The sequence below is a fragment of the Gorilla gorilla genome, chromosome 17 (assembly GCF_029281585.2).
Source record: "Gorilla gorilla gorilla isolate KB3781 chromosome 17, NHGRI_mGorGor1-v2.1_pri, whole genome shotgun sequence".
In the NCBI taxonomy this organism is placed as follows: Eukaryota; Metazoa; Chordata; class Mammalia; order Primates; family Hominidae; genus Gorilla; species Gorilla gorilla.
The window spans coordinates 87,060,554-87,086,197 of NC_073241.2; the positions used below are offsets into that span (position 1 = coordinate 87,060,554).

The 25,644-nt window shown below is 42.8% G+C and overlaps 1 protein-coding gene, 1 non-coding gene and 1 pseudogene across 4 annotated transcripts in view; 1 reads left to right on the forward strand and 2 right to left on the reverse strand.

Annotated features, from left to right (window-relative positions):
- ATP8B1 (ATPase phospholipid transporting 8B1) overlaps positions 1 to 25,644 on the reverse strand; it is a 156,423-nt gene that overhangs the window by 91,292 nt on the left and 39,487 nt on the right. The window lies entirely within an intron of this gene.
- Positions 14,172 to 14,278, forward strand: LOC115931521 (U6 spliceosomal RNA). Its single transcript, XR_004067992.1, has one exon. It is a non-coding gene; the product is annotated as a U6 spliceosomal RNA (small nuclear RNA).
- On the reverse strand, positions 22,341 to 23,218 carry LOC101144692 (small ribosomal subunit protein uS17m-like; annotated as a pseudogene).

The following is a 25,644-nucleotide window of genomic DNA, read 5'->3' on the forward strand; positions in this document are numbered from 1 at the left end:
GCATGAGCCACTGTGCCCGGCCTTGAACCTTGCTTCTAACCAATAGAATATGGCGCAGGTAATGGGATGTCACTTCCATGATTAGGTTATGAAAAACCGTGACTTCTTGTTGCCAGCCAACTCTTTCCCCTTCCCTGCTTTGGTGAAGCAGCTGCCCTATGGAGAGGCTCACATGGCAAGATGTGAAGTTAGCATTGACCAACAGCCAGCAGGGACTGGAGCCCTCAGTCCAATAGCCCTTAAGGAATGCAGTGAATTTTGCAATCACTACATGAACTTGAAAGCAGATCCTTCCTCAGTCCTGCCTTCAGATGAGACATCAGGCCGGGCTGGCACCTTAATTGTAGCCTTGTGAGAAATCCTGATACGGAGAACCCAGTTAAGCTGTGCTCAGACACTTGATTCATGGAAACTGTGAGATAATAAATGCATGTTGGTTTAAGCTGTTAAGTTTTGGAGTAGCTTATTACACAGCAATCGACAACCAATACACATGCCATTAGTCACAAGCAGTAATTCTAGGGTCAGGCACTCAATGTAGCCACTATTATTTCCAAGTTATTCCAAAGAGCCCCCATCTAAAAGGCAGCAGAAATCTTCTCTATTTTCCTAGTTAGTCCAGACACATGCCATACCCTGTTTGAAGTCTGCCCAGTATTCTTTTATTTACTTATTTGAGACAGAGTTTCACTCTGTCACCCAGGCTGGAGTCCAGTGGTGTGATCTCAGCTCACTGCAACCTCTGCCTCCCAGGTTCAAATGATTCTCCTGCCTCAGCCTTTCCAGTAGCTGGGATTACAAGTGCATGCCACCACACCTGGCTAATTTTTGTATTTTTAGTAGAGACAGGGTTTTACCTTGTTGGCCAGGCTGGTCTTGAACTCCTGACCTCAAGTGATCCACCCACCTCGGCCTCCCAAAGTGCTGGGATTATAGGCATGAGCCACCGCACCCGGCCAATGCTCAGTATTCTTGAAAGTAAAATGACAAACTTGATGACAGTTGTAATTAGATAAAGAATCTCATGAAGCAATAGTAATAAAATGTATCTAAGATCTACATTAAATTTAAACTTTATACTGTTATAGAAACAGCGTAATTACAGTTCCCAGCAGGAACAGGGTTACATTTTTTATTTCCTCCCAAGGCAGGACCTAAAAAATCTAGAAGCCTGGGATAAATAACATAAAACTAAGGTATCAACAGTATCACTGTGGTGGGGACAATTCAGCCAGGATCTTTACATATGATAGAAAAGGCTTCTCTGAGTCCACAGCTTCACCCCCTATTCCTCAGAAAGTCCGCCCCAGAGCCCTTTCTCACAAAGGAAGATTGGCTGCCTGGGTGTGGTGGCTCACACCTGTAATCCCAGCACTTTGGGAAGCTGAGGCAGGAGGATCATTTGAGGCCAGGAGTTCAAGACAAGTCTGGGCAATATGGCAAGACCCCATCTCTACAAATAATAATTTAAAGAATTAGCTGGGCACCTGTAGTCCCAGCTACTTGGGAGGCTGAGGCAGAAGGATCGCTTGAGCCCAGGAGCTCAAGGCTGCGGTGAGTTAGGATCTTGCCACTGAACTTCTGGCTAGGTGACAGAGCAAGACCCCATCTCTATTAAAAAAAAAACAAACAAAAAACAGACTGGCTCTTGTTTCATTCTGTACAACTTCAATACGGTCATGAGAAAAGGTACAGGGGAAATCTCAAAACCTTGACATTTCAGAGATGAGCAGCTTTTTCATTCCCCTGGCTAAGGTTCAAAGGATTTCTTAGTCCAGCATTGCCATGGGCTCACAGCATTTCCTAGTAATATTATATTTCTTCTTATCCATAAAAGGCAGCCCCTTCCAGGACAAAGGATTTTTCATACAGATTGCCTCATGCAATTGTCATGGAATTATGCTGAGGCATGTCGCCAGGCAATGTCATTACCTTCTTACTAATGAAAACACTGAGGTGGTTTCAAAGCTTGCCCAAGGTGATTTAGCTCCTAGCTATTCAGGCCCTTTCCACACATATCCCAGCTCTGTGCTCTCTGTGGTACAGTGAACGCATCGTGGATTCAGATTGGAATTCAAGCTCTGCCCAGGAAGCATCAGAGCCTGCTCTCCACTCCCAACATCACCTACTTCCCTCCCTTCCCCACACCTACTAACAACATCATTAGTCACAAGAAAAGCCTAAGCAAAGGAAGAATTTGACAAGCAAAAAATATCAAACTCTGAGGTCTACAGGCAGATCTGTCCTACACCAGTGAATTCTAAAATGTAAAATGCTTCCCAATGTATGCCACTAAAGAGTGAAGTGAGATCAATCATTATTTCCTAGACGGTTTTTGAGCTGGGCAACCTGGGAGTCACAGAGGTGAGCAAGAACTTGGGGGGGGAGGTGGGAGAGAGATATTAAGGAACCAAAAAAACCTCAGAGGCAGGAAAATGCAATGGAAAGGCCCAGCACCGGCGCAGGTGGGAGATCTGGGGAAAAGAGCAGAGCTGGGGAAAGGTAGTTTTGGAGTCACCTCCAAAAGTAAGGCAGCCCATGCAGCCTCGACAAGGCTTTATTCCAGGGAGTGAGAGGGCCCATGGAAGGTGTCTGCAAAGGAAAGAAATCTGATCTGCACAGCACTCATCTGACAGGGGGAAGAGTGACTGGGAAGGTGAGAGCCTGGGAGGGAGACTGTTCAAAAGTCACCCTGGGAACAGCATCTCCTTGTCACAGTTTCTTCACCTGGAACACCAAGTGGTTCCACCTTATTAACTCCACCATCACACTCAGCAACAACACTCAGTGCATGAATCTAGCCACAGCAAGAAGAAATACAGGACTGGGCCGAACGCGGTGGCTCACACCTGTAATCCTAACATTTTGAGAGGCCAAGGTGGGCTGACTGCCTGAGGTCTGGAGTTTGAGACCAGCCTGGCCAAGACAGTGAAACCCCATCTCTACTAAAAATACAAAAATTAGCCAGGCATGGTGGTGTATGCCTGTAGTCCCAGCTACTTGGGAGCCTGAGGCAGGAGAATCGCTTGAACCGGGGAGGTAGAGGTTGCAGTGAGCCAAGATGGCACCACTCCAGCCTGGGCGACAGAGTGAGACTGTCTCAAAAAAAAAAAAAAAAAAGAAAGAAATACAGGCCTGAACTAGGGTGGTGGCAGCCAGAAAAATGTGCTTAAAATGAAGGCAGGGTGGGGCTGCCATTCTTTTGTCTAGAAAATGAAGGAAAAAAAAAGTAAATAAAAGACTGGGGCTGGTTCCCATAGGATAAGAATGCTGTCATTTCCCCAGATGTTTATTTTGGAGACTCGGCCTCAATCCACAATGTACTTTTATAGTAAATAATGAAAGTTACCAGGAGAAAAGCCTTGTTATTTTTACGTTCAAGCGTCATCCTTAGTTGTTAGGGACAATGGCCTCATTTTTACCCCATTACTATTGACTCTATAATTAGGCTTTAAAGTTATATTCATGTTTAAATAATACAAAGTCATAGGAGCTTTATAATTGACAGCTACCTGGAAGCAAACCCTTCAGGGTAAAATAAGTCTGTCAAGCTGAATTAATTTTAATGTTAGAAGAGTCACCAAGCTATTAATACAAAGATTGCACTCCCGAAAGACATACAAAACATCATAGCTTTCTGGAACAAAATATGAACTTTGAAACTTTTGATCTACAGAGAGACAACTTATATTCCCCATCCAGACTCACTAGGAATGGCTTGTTTGAATGAAAAGGCAGTAGAAGAGGCAGATAAGTAAATAGAAATAATAAACACATAAAATGATACAATAAAAATTACTCTTACTAGCAATCAAAGAATGGCAAGTTGATGAAAACATAGACACCATTTTATGCCTATTCAGTTGACACTATTCAATGTTTTCAATGTCAGCAGTGTAGATGAATGAATCCTCACCCACCTTGCTGCTGGCCTTGAAATTAGTATATATATTACTGATGGCAATGCTTTATGTACCCAAAACACTAAAGATATATTTGAAGCAATCACCTCATTTACAGAGCCTTTTCCAACAGGAATACTTCAGTGAAAGGACTCTTATTGAAACAAATTTTTTTTTTTTTTGAGACAGTGTCTTGCTCTGTCACCCAGGCTGTAGTGCAGTGGGGAGATCTTGGCTCACTGCAACCTCCGCCTCCCGGGCTCAAGCAATTCTCCTGCCTCAGCTTCCCAAGTAGCTGGGATTATAGGCATGCACCACCATGCTCGAGTAATTTTTGTATTTATAGTAAAGACAGGGTTTCACCATGTTGGCAAGGCTGGTCTTGAACTCCTGACCTCAGGTGATCTGCCTGCCTCAGCCTCCCAAAGTGCTGGGATTACAAGAGTGAGCCACTGCACCTGGCCACAAAATTTTTGATTGGCGTCATTAGTTATAAAAAGCAGGAATGGAAACCACATGAGTGTCCAACAAGATCTCATGGTTTTACATTTTTTTTTTTTTTTTTTTTCTGACGCAGGGCCTTGCACTGTCACCCAGGCTGGAGTTAAGTGGCATGATCATGACTCACTGCAGCCTCAACCTCCTGGGCTTCAGTGATCCTCCCACCTCAGCCTCCCAAAGTAGCTGGGACCACAGGCACATGACACCACAACTGGCTAATATTTTGAGAAAATTTTTGTAAAGACGAGGTTTCACTACATTGCCCAGGCTGATCCCAAACTCCTGGCCTCAAGCAATCCTCCCACCTCAACCTCCCAAGGTGTTGGGATGATATGCATGAGCCACCACGCCTGACCTAAACATTTTTATGTTTTAGTATAGCTATTAAAAATAACAGCTATTTTTAATAACACTATCAGATGAAACGTAGGAAATGTTTTACAGTATTAACTGTGGGGGTGAGGCAGAAATCAGAATTGTGTTCTATAACTGCAGCTTTGTAAATAATACGTTTGTTTTTAGAACTAACATTTGCACTGAAAGATACATAATTCTCTGTGTGTTTTTCCTTCCAAAATAATCTGCAATTAATAATAGCTATCCACTCCCTGTATCCAAACACTGCTGAGCAATTGCTCATATACTGGGTACATTTCATGCAATTTTTACAGCACACACAAAAGGAAGGGCTTATCCTCATTTTGTGGGCTTGAAGAGGTTAGGTGACATACTTCTCCAGGGTCACATATTGAGGTTTCAACCAGGTCTGTTTGTCCCCAAATCTCTTATGATTTGTCCTGGTGCTGTTCAAAGGGGGAGAAAAGTTGGATCAGGCCATTAGGATTATGCCCACTGATGCTTACTTTTTTTTTTTTTTTTTTTTTTTGAGACAGAGTCTCACTCTGTCTCCCAGGCTGGAGTGCAGTGGTGTGATCTCTGCTCACTACAACCTCCGCCTCCCTGGTTCAGGCAATTCTCTCCTGCCTCAGCCTCCTGAGTAGCTGGAATTACAGGTCTACGTCACCAAGCCCAGCTAATTTTTGTATTTTTAGTAGAGACAGGGTTTTACCATATTGGCCAGCGTGGTCTCAAACTCCTGACCTCAAGTGTTGCACCTGCCTTGACCTCCCAAAGTGCTAGGATTGCAGGTGTGAGCCACCACTGTGCCCAGCCACTGATACTTTCTTAATATCATTCTGTCTCTTTGCAAATGATTACAAGAACAAAAATGGTAGCATGGAAGTGGGTTCATGGAACCCACTGTGCATGGTGCATGGAATTGAGCTCAGAAGGGATGGTTTGCATGTCAAGGCAGAAGAGTTGAAACTGCCACATTTTGTCCCTTGTATTATACCTTTCTGGTGTGTTAGTAAACAGAAGATTCCATCTCCCTCCTAAGGATGGTGAGCTGCATGAAATGTAGTCTGGGTCCACCATTTCCTCCAAGAGCCCTTGCTGATCCTCAGCAAAGATCCCCAACCATTACTTAGCACTAAGGACAATGGACCTTGAGTGCCCTGGAGAGGGGCCAGTGACAAAGATAGCTTGAAAAGTCAGTGGGCCAGGCCGGGCGTGGTGGCTCATACCTGTAATCCCAGCACTTTGGGAAGCCGAGGTGGGTGGATCACCTAAGGTCAGGAGTTCAAGACCAGCCTGGCCAACATGGTAAAACCCCATCTCTACTAAAAATACAAAAATTAGCCAGGCGTGGTGGCAGGCACCTGCAATCCCAGCTACTTGGGAGGCTGAGGCAGGAGAATTGCTTGAACCCGGGAGGTGGAGGTTGCAGTGGGCTGAGACCACACCACTGCACTCCAGTCTGGGTGACAAAACTCTATCTCAAAAAAAAAAAAAAAAAAAGAGAAAGAAAAGTCAGTGGCTCTCCTTAGTGATCTGTATCCAAAGCTGTGGCTTCAGCTGAAAATACAAACAGATGCTCTTAAAATTCCCACATGGCTCCTTTTCATATGAAATCTGTCTCAAATTTCCAAATATTTATATGTAAACATGTTCCAAAGCTTAAACAGACACTAAGGTGATTGGCACATTAAGTATGATTAGGGCACTTACTTGGTATCTTTTCTAGATACTATCATGGTTTCCTGAACATCTAAGACTGGTCGACAGAGCCTTACCTCTCATTCCATCTGAAGGTTAACACCTTTACAAATTCTGGGTCTGAGATATTTAATCACTGCTTCTTATGCTGTATTTCAAGTCAGCTTAGAGTACTCAACTTAGATTACAAACTCTTCCAAGGCAGCAGAGTTCATATCCTAAGTTTTGGACCAAGATTCTACTGCAAACATATGGTTAATATTTTATAGGTCCCTTGGAAATACTTGCATTTGGCTTGAAATATCTACAGAGCTTCCTACCAACAGTCAGCAATTCTATCTGTTCTGGCTTTCAGAGTTTGAACAGGTCAAATATAAGGAGTGTGTCCAAGCTTCTCCTACAAATCTGATCAGTTTAAGGACCCATGGTAAGACTTCTGATGTAAGGCTTCTGAAACTCCCCATGTTTTCCTAGGATGATGGTGGCGTGCGTTTACAGAGAGCTAACTATGTGTTCTATGCATCAGGCTCTCCACTATGTATTCGCATTAGCTTACTTTGTTTGAGGATCAAATTATTATCCCCATTCTACAGATAAAGAAACTGTAACTGAGAGGTTAAGCTCTTTGCCCAAGGACATATAAGGGGTAACCAGAATAAAATCCCTTGGAGACATGCTGCCACAAGCCAAGGAACTTCCAGAAACTAGGAGAGAATCCTGAAACAGATCCTTCCCCAGCACCCTCACAGGGAAGATGGCCCTGCAAAACCTTGATCTTGAACTTCTGGCTTCCAGATTTGTGAGACAATAAACTTCTGTTCTTTAAGCTGCTCTGTGTGTGGTACCTTGTTACAGCAGATCCAGCTAACTAATATATGGCTTTAATGTGTAGCTTTAACATTGGAGAGGGCCTTTCAAATTCCTTAATTCCAACAAACAGAGGACTCCACAGTCAGGTACTGCAAATTTGTTACTTAATGTCTTTAAATTCTGAATCCACCTTTGCCAAGACTATGTGCACAAAAGGAAAAACTGTGGTTACCTTTTGTAACAAGTTATATAAATAAGGCCTAAAGGACCATGTTTTCTTTTCTCTCTTCTAATTACCCAAAGGTTAACATGCTATTTTAAAGTTTAATTTAATTTAATTTTGCAGCTTACCCAGGTTTAACAGTTATTTGCAGAGAATAATCAGAAGGAACTGCAACTGGTGTTTAATGCAAATAAGGCCAGGCTGCTGAACTAGGGATGACTCATGCAGGCCTTGTGCAAACATCTATTCTGATTTGCATTTAAGAGAAAAGGTACACCTATAGAAGTATCCAACATGTATTAAAACATCTTCAAAATGTTTTGGAGTTTTAAAGAAGTGCCCATTAAAGATGCTTTCTGCTCCACCTCTTAAAAAAAGCATGGCCCCAGGAAAAATGATGATGTATTCTAGAACTTTTTTCTGCTGTGATATTTTCTCCTCCCAATCAATGTTTGCTTCCCCTTTAAAATCTCTGTGTACTTTCATGGGTGCAGTAGCACATGGTGATGAGGGCTTGGGCTTGATTGAGCAATCAAGCCCATCTCCAGCCCCTACCCCACAAAGGCAAGTAGTACAGAGAATATATATACTTATGATTCTGACATAAAATAAAATGTAAAGCCAATCAAAATGTTTGCATATTTTTTGCTTTTCCACATTCCCCCTTCTCCATAGACCTAGACTTCAATCAACCTGCATCTCCTATAAAGAGAAAATGACTTTCTTGAATGCAACTGGACTCCAATGAAAACAATCCTCTTTAACTCTCTTGTTATCATAATACTATTTATAACTTTTACTCAATTAATGTTATTATAAGCTCTTATATATTCAACATGTTACCAACCTGAAAACTTACCCCCGAATTAACCTGATTTAGGTGAAGACACCCTATAGAACTCTGAGCTGAGTCAGGAAGATTGATCCATTATTTAGGAAACAGAGCTCACTGTCATTGTCCCCTGTAGGTCTAGGGAGGAAGCAGGCTCTGGCTGAATTGTCTAGAGGATTCTCTCCCTCCCAGCAACCAATCTCCTTCCCACCCCATCTCCACTCTTGTGAGCAAACCTTCGGCTGTCCATCAATAAATCATGCCAGGGATAAATTCCCAACAATAGCAAATCTAACTGGCCTCAACTTGCTATTTTAACACTTTGATCCTAACTTCCGAGAGCTCTTTTTAAAAAGAAAGGAAAAAAATGGAATTAGTGTAAGAATAGAGAGAAGAGCATTAAGGGTAAACTAGGGGTTTAGTGCCGGGTGCAGTGGCTCACACCTGTAATCCCAGCACTTTGGGAGGCCAAGTTTGGTGGATCACTTGAGGTCAGGAGTTTGAGACCAGCCTGGCCAACATGATGAATCCCTGTCTCTACCAAGAATATGAAAATTATCCAGGCATGGTGGCGTGAGCCTGTAATCCCAGCTACTCAGAAGGCTGAAGTACAAAAATCGCTTGAACCTGGGAGGTGGAGGTTGCAGTGAGCCGAGACTGTGCCACTGCACTTTAGCCTGGGCAACAGAGTGAGATTCCATCTCAAAAAAATAAAAAGAATAAACTAGGGGTTTAAATAGTCCCTAAATCAGGAATCAGAAATAAATCAGGAGTACCTGCACACTGCACAACTCAAAGAAAATTACTGAAAAGCCTTTAAATGTCACATGGATTTGAACTTTACTATTAGATATCTGGAGCTAATTAAAATATTTTCAAAGTGTGTTTTAAAAGTGCTCTGAATAGACCGTGCTCTGGATTTACATGATGCCATCCTTTCAAATATTTCAGAGTTGTGACATAGGCTCTTCTGCAATATTCATCAATGAAAAACTGAGCTACACTCAAGATCAAAAGCTGGTGTTTGGGCCACAAAACGGTCACCTCCAAGTGCTCCTCAGCTAGGCCTGCCTTATATATCAGTTCCTAGGCTCATTCTGGCTATTGCCCTACCCATCCTCAGAGTCCAACCTACTCTTTTCCTCCTTCATCTTAAGAGACGTGTCTACAGTGAATCTGTGCCTTAGTTTTCCAAAGCTTAAACCTCAGGTACAGAAAACAATGTTGCACTAACCATGACAGCTAACTTTGTGCATGTTTGCATGTGTCACATGAGTATTTAAATATTATTAATGTTTGGCTGGGCACAGTGGCTCATGCCTGTAATCCGAACACTTTGGGAGGCCAAGGCGGGTGGATCGCTTGAGACCAGGACTTCGAGACCAGCCTGGCCAACATGGTGAAACTCTGTCTCTAGTAAAAATACAGAAAATTAGCTGGGCGTAGTGGCGCACACCTGCTATAATCTCAGCCACTTGGGAGTCCAAGGCACAAGAATTGCTTGAGCCCAGGAGGCAGAGGTTGCAGTGAGGAGAGACTGTGCCACTGGACCCCAGCCTGGGTAACAGAGCAAGACTATCTCAAAAAATGAAATAGAATAAGAAAATAAATATTATCAATGCTTGTTATGGCTTAAACATTAGTAATTTAGGCTATCAATAAAGAATTTTGGTCTAGGCCTGTGGCTCACACCTGTAACCCAGTACTTTGGGAGGCTGAGGCAGGAGGATCACATGAGCTCAGGAGACCAGGCTGGGCAGTATGGTGAAACCACAGCTGTACAAAAAAAAAATATATATATATACAAAATTTAGCAGGGCATTGTGGTGTAGCTGTAGTCCCAGTTACTTGGGCAGCTGAGGGAGGAGTATCACTTGATCCTGAGAGGCAGAGGTTGCAGTAAGCCAAGATGCTGTCTTGAAAAAAAAAAAAAAAAAGAAAAGGGAATTTATTTTGCTGTCTGGACCAAACACAAAATACAATTACACTCACCATACTCTGAAATCAGAATCAATGACTCTCAAGAAACAGCTTCCATAGGTCAAATGGGGATCTACAAGGCTTCCAGATTATCTTCAAAATCTATTGATAGACATTTCTGTTGTGCTTCATTATAGAAATTACTAGATTTTCACATATGCGTTAGAACTTGGAGAGGCTCTATCTGCTCTGACTGTGCCCATTGCAGGCCCCACCCTAGCTCCAGCCACCTTCTGCTCCCTCACAAGTACACTCACAAGGGCAGCTAGGCAGCTTCATTCCTTTTCCAGGTCCTCAAATCCTGATGTAATGTCTTTATCATTTGTACTTTAACAACTTACTGCCTGAACCATTCTTTGCATTATGGCTTGTATTGTGGTTGTTTTTCTTTCTAACAGAGTAAAAATCCAAAGGTGCAGGCAAGGCATGGTGGCTCATGCCTATAATCCCAGCACTTTGGAGGGCCGAGATGGGCAGATTGCTTGAGCTCAGGAGTTCAAGACCAGCCTGGGCAACATGGCGAAACCCTATCTCTACAAAAAAATACAAAAATTAGCTGGGAATTATGGTGCGTGCCTGTGTCCCAGCTACTTGAGAGGCTGAGGTGGGAGGATCTTTTGAGCCCAGGAAGCAGAGGTTGCAGTGAGCCATGACTGCACCACGGCACTCCAGCCTGGGCAATAGAGTAAGACCCTGTCTCAAATAATAATAATAATAATAATAATCTAAAGGTGCTAGATCATGGCCTATTCCTCTTATTTCTCAAGTGGGGCAGAATCAAGAAATGGTTAAGGGCTCCTGTCTGAGGTTAGACAGATAGGGGATGAAATCCCAGCTCTAAGGCCTGCTACCTGCAGAAGCTTGGGAAAAATATTCTTAGTAAGCTCCTACTTCTCCATTTATAACATGAAGATAATGGTTACCTTACAGGGTCCTTGTGAAGCTTAATCTTGATCCCATGTAAAGCCCTTAGTAGCATGCACAGTATGTGGCCCCAGATATCCACTGAGTGAGGCATTCCAGTGATGCATTTCATCAGAAATTCAGTAACACACACAGATATAATTCGTAATATTTCCCCCTTCGATAAAGCTTAGTTTAGTTTATTATTAACCATCGTAAACCTGAAACATCAGGGAACTGAAGTTTTCAAGTGAAAAACAGAGTAGGAAAACAATAAAAACTTTTATAATTGCACTTCACAGCTTGCAAAAGCTTTTCAGATACCATTAACATACTTATCTCTAAAACATCATTGAAAAGCAGATTATTTTCATTTTATTCTCTGCAACAGCTCCATTGCCCAGAACAGCATGTAACACACAGTAGAACTTTCATAAAGAACTACCAAATATAGAATCAAGCTCAGAGTTCAAGGCTGTATCCAGGTTCTCAGAAATGACAAGACGTAGAGGAACCAGAACCAGATCTTAGCATTTGAATCCAAATCCTGCATCCTTTCCCCTCAATCATACTGTCTCCTGCCCCCAGGGCAAGGTTCCACAGAACTGTAATTATTTAAGACATTCTATATTTTCTAGATGACAATAACTTCAAGATAAGAGAGTAGAGTGCTTAAAAAACCCCGATTAAAGAAAAAAAAAGATCTCTCTTGTGTCAACAAGGGAAGAGAGAACCAGTAATATAACTACTTGGATACAGATTTTTGCTTTCCTCAAAGTACACTCAGCAAACCACCTTGATCATGGTATGAACAAGTGAAACAAACCACATTTCAAAACCAGGTTGAATGAAAAGATGCATTGGCTGAGCTTGCTTGGAAATAATATGGAGAGAGAGGAAGTGGACAGATCTATAGATAAAAACAACATTGGCCTTGGCCATGAACAAGGGGGTTCATTTTACTATTTCGACATGTGTTTGAAATCTTTCTAAATTAAAACAAGGCAACAACAACACAACAAAAACTCTCCTTCACATAAACCAATGTATTAACATGAGGTCACCACTGTGTAAAGCACATGTGTACTAATCACCAACACAGGCTCTGAAGGGAACACATGCTTTGTGCAGCCATTGGCTCCATCTTGAAAACTCAGATATTAAATAATCTTTTCATAGACAGTTAAGAGGAGATTATTTTAAAAAATGAAATACAGGCCGGGCACAGTGGCTCACGCCTGTGATCCCAGCGCTTTGGGAGGCTGAGGCGGGCAGATCACCTAAGGTCAGGAGTTCATGACCAGCCTGGTCAACATGGTGAAACCCCATCTCTACTAAAAATACAAAAATTAGCTGGGCGTGGTGGTGCACTTCTGTAGTCCCAGCTACTCGGGAGGCTGAGGCAGGAGAATTGCTTGAACCTGGGAGGCGGAGGTTGCAGTGAGCTGAGATCATGCCACTACACACCACCCTGGGCTACAGACAGAACAAGACTCTGTCTCAAAAAAAAAAAAAAAAAAAAAAAAAGATACATCTGAATATTTAATAAAGTGAAAATGTTATAGAAAACCATAATGTTTTATGAGTCAGGGCCACTCCATTTGCATTGGACTTGAGGAGGCATATTTCTTCTTTGGTTAAACAGGAATATTTAGCATTTACTTGTTCTTTTTGTGCATTACAATTTTTTTCTTTTAAGAATCAGTTTCAGCCTGGCACAGTGGCTCATGCCTGTAATCCTAGCACTTTGGGAGCCTGAGGCAGGTGGATCATTTGAAGTCAAGAGTTCGAGACCAGTCTGGTCAACATGGTAAAACCCCGTCTCTACTAAAAATACAAAACTTAGCCAGGCATGGTGGCACATGCCTGTAATCCCAGCTACTCAGGAGGCTGAGGCAGGAGAATTGCTTGAACCTGGGAGGCGGAGGTTGCAGTATGCCAAGATCACACCACTGCACTCCAGCTTGGGTGACAGAGTGAGACTCTGTCTAACAAAAAAAAAAAAAAAATATATATATATATATATATATATATTATGAAGTAATATTGCTGTTCCTCAGTTTATCATCTGTAAAATGAGTAAAAACAATAGCAGCTGCCTTTTACAGCTGCTGTGAGGATAAAATGATTCAATATATGGAAAGCTCTGGAATAGGGCTTGACCCAAAGGAAGGCTCAGTAAATATTAGCTGTTGTTATTCTTATGTGAGATAATTAAATACTAGGAGAAGAAACACATCACCAAATTGACACTTCAGGGACAGCTGAGAAGTTACTACAGCCCACGCCGGGGCTCAAATTTACTTTCGTGTGTTGAATCATTAATAGCAAGGGAAATACCTAACTCGTAACCTACTGTCCTCAGACCACAGGAAAATGTCACCCTAGTAGTGAGAGAGACATTAAATATTTCACTCTACCAGCTGCTCAGAGCAAAGCAGCCTGGGGTGTATCCATTACTGCCTTTTTCAGATCTCCTGAAAGATGTCACAAACCCCAAACTCTGGAATTTAGAATATAATATGAACAAGGCAAATTAGAGTTGGTATCTTTGCATAGTGAGTAAATGTGGAATTTTTCAGAATGATAAAGTGGTTTTGTTTATGGTGTTTGTTTTTTTAAGAAATAGAAATTGTCTTTACATCTGACACCTCTGCCACAATATCCAGTGTATATCTTGCCAATAAGAGACACATTACACCAGCCAGCCTAAAATAGTCTCAGGTTGTTTACCAACAATGTGTAATTGTGCATTGGAGAACCCAGGGCTGAAAGTATTCATATATTCACGTTACACTCCCATCAGAATTGCCTTATTAAATGGTTCTAATGCTAGCATCCTACATAAATGGTAAAATTCATGCATTATATAATAACATCAACATTTGGGAAGGGAAAGATTATAACAGACACTGAATCTCTTAATTTTTTCTCTACCAAGATAAAAAAAAATCCTGGACATGTGCTTGCTTCGGCAGCACATATACTAAAATTGGAATGATATAGAGAAGATTAGCATGGCCTTTGCACAAGGATGACACACAAATTCATGAAGCATTCCATTTGTAAAAATTAAAAAAAAAAATTAAAAGCCTTGATAAAATGTCCTGCGGATTTGAAAGTTTCACATTGACGCTTAATCAAGTTAATTCTTGATTATTTGTGTGTTTACTGACTGATGTAGTCATTATCCATGAATCCCAGGCTCCAGTCAGCTGCCTGGCCTCACCTAAGTTTACACAGGCAAACTCCCAAAGGGAGCTTTTAACTTTTAACTGTTTAAAAAGCGGTTAGAGGTGATCAATATTCTAATTGTTTCCAGGCCTTGAAAACAGAGAATCCTATATTCTCTCCTGTTCTCTACAGAGTCACAGCAGTGCGATTCCAATTCAATCCAATCCCCAGCCATAACATAATTAACGGCGCAGCACTGCCAGGGACAGACAGATGAAGAGGGCTTGCACGCGCCCAGACACCAGGCTCACTGCTGAACCATTCGAGCTTAAGTTACATATAGTTCATTATCCCCCTTTACCCCTAAGTACTTCAGGGGTAGTCTCTCACATTCTCTTACATAACCATAGTAGAATTACCAACTTCAGACAATTTAACATTAACATTCACAGTTATCTAATAGTCTGATTTCGTCATTGACCCAATGATGTCAGTTATAGTATTATTTTTCCTCTAGCACACGATGCAGTCTAGAATCAGGTGTTACTTTAGGTAGCCATGTCCTTTAATCTGAAACATTTCCACAACATACATATATATATATATATGAAATATTTACACAACATATATATGTATATATATGTATATGTGTGTATATATATATGTATGTATATATATATTTGAGACTGAGTTTATCTCTGTCGCCCAGGCTGGAGTGCAGTGGCATGGTCTTGGCTTACTGCAACCTCCACCTCCCGGGTTCAAGCGATTCTTGTGCTTCAGCCTCCCAAGTAGCTGGGATTACAAGCGCCCGCCACCATGCCCAGCTAATTTTTATATTTTTAGTAGAGACAGGGTTTTATCATGTTGGCCAGGCTGGTCTCGAACTCCTGACCTCAGGTGATCTGCCCACCTTGGCCTCCCAAAGTGAGATTACAGGCGTGAGCCACTGTGCCCAGCCTCCACAACCTGTATTTGTCATTTACAACACTGACATTAAAAGAATATGGTATTCCTTCTCTCTCTCACTCTCTCTTTTTAAAACAGAACCTCCCATTTTTGGGCTTTCTCTGTCATTTCCTCGTGATTTAATTCAAGGTCTCTGTTCTTGCTGGAACATCACATAGGTGATGCTGCGTCCTTTCAGATGTGACATCTGGAGGCACGTGAGGTCTCTGCCCCTTGTTGGTGATTGCATTTTGATTTTATACTTTGGTCATGTGGTCAACGTGTTGTTTGATTTCTCCACTGTATGTATTTTTTGAACTTGTAATTTGTGGGGAGACACTTTTAAGACATCGCAAATGTCTCGTTCCTTATCACAATTTCCTCCTAAACGTGACACTCATGGATGGTTCTCCCCTGATCCAGTCTCTACTACAATGGCCATGAAAGGATGATTTCACAGCACCCATCCCCTCCACGCATATTGGTCAGCCTGGGCATGCCGCTGTAAGCATAGCCTCCCTACTTTCCACTTATTAGTTAGTAATCAATATGGATGTGTAAATTCCTATTTTTTTCCCAATGGCATATAATTCCTTACTGTCCGTAATTATTTTGGTGTCCACATGGTCCCTGGTTTGGCCAATCAAAGCACTTTCAAGCTAGCACACGTGTCCTTGTGACAGGCTCCCATCATTCTTTCAGCATGTCCATACCTTGTGACAATAACAAGATGTTCCAGGCTCAAGTTGTACCTCTCCTGCCCCAGCCTGTAATCAGCCATTTCTCCCAGTACCCCTGGTTCCTTTGAATGGGAAATGATAATAGAGACCAAGATCTTGGCACTTGATGTGCTTGTTACTAGCGGGGTGACTTTGCTTCTTGGTCCTGGTCCTTTGATGGACAGAGCTAAGTAAAAAATGTATATGCACACACACATACATATACACTTATGCATACACGCATGTACATGGGAATACTTATACAAGCATGTATTTCAGAAATCAGTTCATACCTATTCCTCTGATTCCAATTGATTCCCACAATGTTCTTTTCCCTCATCTCCCATTTCCTATCTATATGTTCCTTCTTTCTCAGTGAGAACCCTGGCTCTCCAAAACAATAACTCATTTGCTCAATGCTAAAATACATCTAAAACTGTTTCAGAGTTGCTTTGCCAGTATCACTACATAAAATATACCGTAAGAGTTTAAAATTTCTTTGCAAGTTTCCCTCACCACCCAACTTTAGACAAGATGGAGCATATCTCATAGATTACTGTGTTCATAGCTCCCTGGATTATTTCTTTTTCTCCCCTCTTCACTGTGGTTATGGAATTCATTTGAAATACAACTGGGTTTCTTCATTTTATGTTTCTCTCAGTTTTAGGGTTTCCCCTATCCCTATTATATATATACTTATATTTAAATATAACTTAAAAAAATAGGGATGGGGGTCTCACCATGTAGCTCAGACTGGTCTTAGGTGGGAGGATCATTTGGTCCTCAGCTCAAACGATCCTCCCACCTCAGTCTCCCGAAGTGCTGAGATTATAGGCATGTGCCACCAAGTCTGGCCCCATCCTTGATTTAAATTTATTTTTGAATATGTAGGACATTAACAGGCTCCCCAAAGCCAAAACTATGCAAAAGGGTGTCTTAGACAAGTAACCCTCCTCACATAACCCCTTCTCCTTGTTCCCACCCACCCTTTGTTGGTAATCGACTTTACTGTTTTCTGTTTATCCATCCTGTGTGTTTTACAAAGATAAGAAGATAGGCCAGGCGCGATGCCTCACGCCTGTAATCCTAGCACTTTGGGAGGCTGAGGCGGGTGGATCACCTGAGGTCAGGAGTTCGAGACCAGCCTGACCAACATGGAGAAACCCCGTCTCTACTAAAAAAAAAAAAAAAAAAATACAAAATTAGCCAGGCACGGTGGTGCATGCCTGTAATCCCAGCTACTTGGGAGGCTGAGGCAGGAGAATTGCTTGAACTCGGGAGGCAGATGTTGTGGTGAGCCAAGATCGTGCTATTGCACTCCAGCTTGGGCAACAAGAGCAAAACTCTGTCTCAAAAAAAAAAAAAAAAAAAGATAGTTGTATTTTTCCTTATGTTTCCTTTTTTCTTTTACAAAAGTAGAAAATATATGTTCTTTTGCACTTAGCTTTTTTCACTTAGCAATATCTCCTATAATCACTAGAAGTCACTTCTCAGGCAACTGTTTGCAAGTAGAGAAATATTTACGTCTTATGTCTATGTATAAATCATTTTCCTGGAAAACTTTTAAAAGAAATCCATAGGCCGGGCATGGTGGCTCACGCCTGTAATCCCAGCACTTTGGGAGGTTGAGGCAGGAGGATCACAAGGTCAAGAGATCGAGACTATCCTGGCCAACATGGTGAAACCCCATCTCTACTAAAAATACAAAAATTATCCGGGCGTGGTGGCATGCCGCTGTAGTCCCAGCTACTTGGGAGGCTGAGGCAGGAGAATCGCTTGAACCCGGGAGGTGGAGGTTGCAATGAGCTGAGATTGTGCCACTGCACTCCAGCCTGGGCGACAGAACGAGATTCCATCTCAAAAAAAAAAAAAAAGAAATCCATAGATCCCACGATGGCTTGCTTCCCTTTCTTTCTCTGTTTTCCAAGACAGAAGTCCTCATCTACCACCCTAGGTCCTTAAAGTCTAGCTTTCCTTTAAAGACTCAACTTTAACCTAAGGGTAGCATATTACTGCAGTGAATTTATCAACCTCTAGGCAAGATATTTACAACTCCAGGGACCTTCCCTAAGCAGAATTTCAATCTAAGGTGATAGCTCCAATAGCAGCAACCAAGTAAATATTCACTGAGAATTTTTTAAAAATCACCTTGTGAACCTTTGATCCCTAACAGATAATCTGGTAACTCATGGCAAGTGGTCATCAAAGAAACCAGGAAGGGCCGGGCACGGTGGCTCACGCCTGTAATCCCAGCACTTCGGGAGGCTGAGGCGGGCGGATCACGAGGTCAGGAGATGGAGATCATCCTGGCTAACACAATGAAACCCCATCTCTACTAAAAATAAAAAAAAAAGAATTAGCCGGGCTTGGTGGCCGGCGCCTGTAGTCCCAGCTACTGTACTCGGGAGGCTGAGGCAGGAGAACGGCATGAACCCGGGAGGCGGAGCTTTCGGTGAGCAAAAATTGCGCCACTGCACTCCAGCCTGGGAGACAGAGCGAGACTCCGTCTCGGGAAAGAAAAAAAAAAAAAAAGGTATTTGGGTGACTCAGAATAGGCCACCATCGCTGTTGGGAAACTACTAGTCCTGCCCTGTGCAAACCAACTGCAGCTTAATTGTCTCTGACTGGCAATTGCTACCACCCTCCTACCATTCCCATCATGTAGGAGAGCTGCTAGGAGGTCCACTCACTTTGTCACTAGCACCCAAATTCAAAGGCACTAGAAAGAAGCTGTCACTCCAAACCCTCTACATACCAGCAAGAAGGAGGTTGGTGCTGCAGTACCTGGATATTCCAAGTTGGCCAATCTCTCCCAATCTCTCCAATATACAAAGATCGGGGGAAAAAAATGACTAAAAATTATCCTCCCACATAGTGATTTTAATTCCCGGTAGAAATGTAAGTGGAAGGAAGCCAAAGATGAATTCAGTACAATAATATCATGATTAACAAAGTCTTGGGATGAACATTTCATAAACACAATTACTCTGGGATAATGCCTGGGTGGATGAGATACTTGAGTAGCTTCTGCTTCTACATGTCCTAGAACCAGCAGAGGGAAAGGGCCTGTCCCTAAGACCCCTCCAGCTGGGAACAGAGCCTGCAGCCCCAGAGATGCCTGAGGAACCCCTCTGTGGCCAGCCTATCTCCACCTTCGTCTTTGCTCTTCCACCTTCCCCAAACTGAACATGGTTTGTTTTAAGGGAAAGAGCAGCTAGTGGCTTCCACAAGATCCAGCCCAAAAGTAATGCACATTCTGGCACTTAACCCGAATCTCCTGCAACCTCTTCTCATCTTCATGAAGCTTCTGACAAGGAAATGTGGCTATACTATATCCTCCTGTTCGTTCACCAAGGTAATAAGGAAGATACTTTTTATTTTTTTATTTAAGATGGAGTTGGCTGGGCGCAGTGGCTCACGCCTATAATCCCAGCACCATGGGAGGCCGAGGTGGGTGGATCATGAGGTCAGGAGCTGGAGACCAGCCTGACTAGCATGGTGAAACCCCGTCTCTACTAAAAATACAAAAATTAGCCGGGCATGATGGCGCGCATCTGTAGTCCCAGCTACTTCAGAGGCTGAGGCAGGAGAATCGCTTGAACCCAGGAGGCGGAGGTTGCAGTGAGCCGAGATCGCACCACCGCCCTCCAGCCTCGGCAACAGAGCGAGACTCTGTCTCAAATAAAATAAAAATAACATAACATAACATAACATAACATAACACAAAATATAAAATAAAATATAAAATATAAAATAAAATAAAATAAAATAAATAATATTAAAATAAAATAAAATAAAATAAAATAAAATAATGAAGCCCTGAACTCATAGCCTCAAGCAATCCTTCCACCTTGGCCTCCCAAAGTGCTGGGATTATAGGCGTGAGCCATTGCACCCACACTGTGTTGTTGTTGCTGTCAGGGCAACTGTGATATTTATCTTAAGAAAGTTTTAGATTCAAATGCAATGGCCTCTCTGAAGATTCTTGAGATAAGACAGAGAGTGGGAGAGACCTATTCTCTACTCTAGCATGGCACCACGAGCAGTATGGCCTTAGCAAGTCACATCCTCACCTGGGCTCAGGTTATCATCTGTCAGTGAGGGTTCTTGACCAGATCAATGATTCTAAGATGTGGCCACACATCAGAATCCCACAGTGTGCTTTTAACAGCAATAGTTTGTTGAACCTGAACCCAATACTGAACCTGGAATGGGGAACAGGTAAAGTCTGTCCCTGCATTTCTCCAGAAGATGGCTGAGGTCCTTTCTGGCACTAAATCTCCTAATTCTATAGGTTTTTTTCTTTTCCTATTTTTTTTTTTTTTAATGGACTAGGCCAGGTACAGTGGCTCACGTCTGTAATCCCAGCACTTTGGGAGGCTGAGGCGGGCGGATCACAAGGTCAAAAGATTGAGACCTTCCTGGCCAACATGGTGAAACCCCGTCTCTAAAAATACAAAAATTAGCTGGGCATGGTGGTACACACTTGTAGTCCAAGCTGCTCGGGAGGCTGAGGCAGGAAAATCACTTGAACCTGGGAGGTGGAGGTTGCAGTGAGCCGAGATTGCGCCACTGCACTCCAGCCTGGTGACAGAGCAAGACTCTGTTTAAAAAAAAAAAAAAAAAAAAAAAGGATTATTACTGAATAGTTTTAGGTTTACGGAAAAATGGAGTGGCAATCCCCACATATCCTTTCAGCCCCGTGCCTTAGTGTACGCTATTCACATCTTGCATTAGAGTGGCACATTTGTTACAACTGATGAGCCAATAATGAGATACACACACACACACACACATATATATATATTTTTTTTTCTTTTGAGACAGGGTCTCACTCTGTTACCCAGGCTGTAGTGCAGTAATGTGATCTCGGCTCACTGCAACCCCCATTTCCCAGGTTCAGGCGATTCTCCTGCCTCAGCCTCCTGAGTAACTGGGACTACAGGTGCCCACCACCATGCCCGGCTAATTTTTGTATTTTCAGTAGAGACAGGGTTTCACCATGTTGGCCAGGCTGGTCTTGAACTCCTGACCTCAAGTGATCTGCCCGCATCAGCCCCCTGAAGTGCTGAGATTACAGGTGTGAGCCAATGTGCCCGGCCCCAGTAATGACATATTGTAACTAAAGTCCCTAGTTTACATGAAGTCCACAGTTCACTAGGGTTCACTCTTTGTTGTGTGGGGTTTGGCAAATGTATAGTGACACACATGGTACCTAGTTGAAAGAATGCCCTCTTGCATTAAGTCTTACTCTCAAGAGTGGAACACACAGTAAAGGCAGAAGAGGAGAGCAATAGGCTGCTTATACCCCGTGATCCTCAAGTGATGACAAATCAAAGATATTTACAGTGAACAGTGGTGCATGTGCCCAGCACCATAAACATGAACCTACTTACGTTTTTGCTTTTTCATTGTTCCTTTTTAACACTTGGAATATCTTTCCTACAGCAATACTCTCTGTTACTTAAACTCCAAACCCATTATCTCCTGATGAAGCAATGTGCTTCCCAAACTTAGTAATTCAAGGCTGTGTCTTTACAGCCTTGAACAATCTTTTAAAAATCTGAGACATAGCAACCAGATGTTGATAGAGATTACTTCTCTTGATCCAAAGATAACTGGCACTTGGAGTTCTAAGAAAGTCAGGAGTTCAAAGAATGAGAATCTAAGTGAAGGAAAATGAACTCCTTGAACACACGTTTTTTGCACTGTTATCAAGTCATTTCTTAGGATTGATTGTCAGAATGAAATGGTTGTTAAAAAATTGTACTCTAGGCTGGGCGCGGTGGCTCATGCCTGTAATCCCAGCACTCTGGGAAGCCGAAGCGGGCAGATCACCTGAGGTCAGGGTTCGAGACCAGCCTGACCAACATGGAGAGACCCTGTCTCTACTACAAATACAAAATTAGCCGGGCTTGGTGGCACATGCCTATAATCCCAGCTACTAGGGAGGCTAAGGCAGGAGATTCGCTTGAACCTGGGAGGCGGAGATTATGGTGAGCCGAGATCGTGCCACAGCACTCCAGCCTGGGCAAGAAGAGCGAAACTCCATCTCAAAAGAAAAAAAAAATTGTACTCTAAAGATAGAGCTCTGTTTCCACAAATTGTATCAGAAACGAGAGGTAACATTTCAACATTTAAGCTTTCATATGCATTTATTTTTCAAATTCTAACAAACATTTTCAAGTTTGTTAGAACTAAACAGAACCTAATAGAATCAATTCTATTGATGTCATTTCTTTTCACACAGCAACTTATCACACAATAAGTACTCCATGTATGGGTTTTAATTGACCAAGTAAGTAAATTGAAGAAAGTTTGGAAAACTTTCTCTTCCTCTGACACAATTCTTCACTGTTCTTTTTTTGGGGGGAGGGCGGGGGGATGAAGCTTTGAAAAATTTATTTTTGCATAATATAAACATGTCAATCTTTCCCTTTAGCTCCTTCTTCCACTCCTCCTTCACTGTGCCGAAGAGATACTGAGTTCTTCCACATTTTTGCTTAGCTGGGTAGTTTCTGAACTCAACAGACTCTCCAGGTAGGTAGTTCCTGCACGGGGCTTTCCTGTCACTGGATCTATGACTTTTCCAACTTTGAAAATGATCTTGGCCTGTTCATGTTTCACATGCTTCGTTCATGGGACAGGTAAAGCTCTGAGAAGCACGATATCCCCAGCTGTGCACTGCCGAAGGCCATCGTGAACAAAGGAGGTTTTCCACTTATTATAATACTTTAATAAATAGGGATCCAGAACAAGCCCGGTCACTCTCGCTTTAGCAGTCTTTTGTATTTTTGTCCCAATCACCTTCCCCACGATCCATCTGGCATGGACAGATGAACGAACGACGGACATGTGGCTTTGGTCACCTCCGCCATGACTGTGCAGCCACCTGCCCCAGGGAGCCTGCCTTCCTTCCTTCTTTCCTTCCTTCCTTCCTTCCTTCCTTCCTTCCTTCCTTCCTTCTTTCTTTCTTTCTTTCTTTCTTTCTTTCTTTCTTTTTCTTTCTTTCTCTTTCTTTCTCTCCCTCTTTCTTTCTTTCTCTCCCTTTCTTTCTCTCTCTCTTTCTTTCTTTCTTTCTCTCTTTCTCTTTCTTTCTTTCTTTCTCTCTCTCTTTCTTTCTCTCTCTCTCTCTCTCTTTCTTTCTTTCTTTCTTTCACACCGAGTCTTGCTCTGTAGCCCAGGCTGGAGTGCAGTGGTGTGATCTCGGCTCACTGCAACCTCTGCCTCCTGGGTTCAAGTGTTTCTCCTGCCTCAGCCTCCTCAGTAGCTGTGATTACAAGCTCCTGCCACCACACCTGGCTAATTTTTATATTTTTAGTAGAGATGGGATGTTACCATGTTAGGCAGGCTGGTCTCAAACTCCTGGCCTCAAGTGATCCACCTGCCTCAGCCTCCCAAAATGCTAGGATTACAGGTGTGAGACACTGTGCCCAGCCTGACACTATTCTTGAATTAACTTTTCACTTTCAGTTGTCAAAAAAAACAGAAAATAAGTGTTGGTGAGCCTGCAGAGGAGTTGAAACACTTTTGCACTGCCAGTGGGAATATAAAACGGTGTAGCCACTATGGAAAATAGCATAATGGTTCCTCAAAAAATAAACATAGAATTACCATAGGATCTAGCAATCTCACTTCTGGGTATATACCCAAAAGAATTGAAGGCAGGAATCCGAGCAGATATTTATACAGTAGACCCATGTTCACAACAGTGATATTCACAAAAGCAAAGAGGTAGAAACAATCCAAATGCTATCTGATAACTGGATACGCAAAATGTGGTATAGAGACAAGGAACTATCATTTGGCCTTCAAAAGGAAATCCTGGCACATACATAAAGACATGCTAAGTAAAATAAACCAGTCACAGAAGGACACATGATGTATGATTCCACTTACATTAGGAATGCAGAGTAGGCAAATTCAGAGACAGAAAGTAGGATGATGGTTGCCAAAGGTTGGGAGGAAGGGGAGTTGTTTAATGAGTGCAGAGCTCCAGTTGGAGAAGAACTTCTGGAGGTGGATGGCGGTGATGGCTGCACAACCATGTGAATGCCCTTAAAGACACTGAAGTGTATAATTAAAAATGGTTGGGTCGGGTGCAGTGGCTCATGCCTTTAATCCCAGCACTTTGGGAGGTCAAGGCAGGCGGATCACAAGGTCAGGAGTTCGAGACCAGCCTGGTCAACATGGTGAAACCGCGTCTCTACTAAAAATACAAAAAATTAGCCAGGCATAGTGGCGGGCACCTGTAGTCCCAGCTACTTAGGAGGTTAAGGCAGGAAAATCGCTTGAACCCGGGAGGTGGAGGTTGCAGTAAGCCGAGATCGCGCCACTGCACTCTAGCCTGGGTGACAGAGTGAGACTCCGTCTCAAAAGAAAAAAAAAAAAGGTTAAGGTCAAGCGCATTGGCTCACACCTGTAATCCGAGCACTTTGGGAAGCTGACTGGATCATCTGAGGGCAGGAGTTAGAGACCAGTCTGGCCAACATGGTGAAACCCCACCTCTACTAAAAATACAAAAATTAGCCGGGCATGGTGGCAGGTGCCTGTAATCTCAGCTACTCAGGAGGCTGAGGCAGGAGAATCGCTTGAACCCCGGAGGCAGAGGTTGCAGTGAGCTGAGATCACGCTATTGCACTCCAGCTGGGGCAACAAAGCAAGACTCTGTCTCAAAAAGAAAAAAAAAATGTTAAGATGGTAGATTGTATGTTGTGTATATTTTATCACAATAATTTTTTTTTTCTTTTCTTTTCTTTTTTTGAGACAGAGTTTTGCTCTTGTTGCCCAGGCTGGAGTGCAATGGTGCCATCTTGGCTCACTGCAACCTCTGCCTCCCAGGTTCAAGTGATTCTCGTGCCTCAGCCTCCCAAGTAGCTGGGATTACAGGTGCCTGCCACCACGCCTGGCTAATTTTTTGTATTTTTAGTAAAGACACGGTTTCACCATATTGGCCAGGCTGGTCTCGAACTCCTGACCTCAGGTGATCCACAGGCATGAGCCACCGAGCCCAGATAACAATAATTTTTTTTTAAGTACTCAGTTGTTCTTTATCTCCTTTGGAGAAAGGAGAAGAGATTCAACTGATTTCAACTAAAAAATTTCCTGATCAGACAAGTTGCCAAAAGAATAACTGGAATTTCTTCTCTGACTGTGTTTCTCAAGTATCTAGCCAGGCAGTGTGCTAAAAGCTAGGGACAGTGGGAAACCAAAAATCACACATCCTACCTTAATGAGGCTAAGAGTTCAGCCCAATGGCTCTGAAACTTTAGCACATATGAAAATCCTCTGGTGGGCTTGTTGAGCACAAATTGCTAGCACCTACACTCAGGATTTCTGACTCAGGGGGACTGGGCTGGGGTCCAGGACTCTTCATTTCCATCAAGCTCCCGGGTGATGCCAGTGCTGCCGGTACAGAGACCACCCTTTAAGAAGCTCTAGGGCAGGAGGAGGGACTTGTAGGTAAAGAAGCAGTTTCAATCAAGTGTGCTGTGATGGGAATCCACCCAGTATACATACTAGGTAATGCATCCACCTGTCCTAGGAGAGGTCAAGAAAGCCTTTCCTAGAGGAGGTGTTGCAGAAATTGAGGTC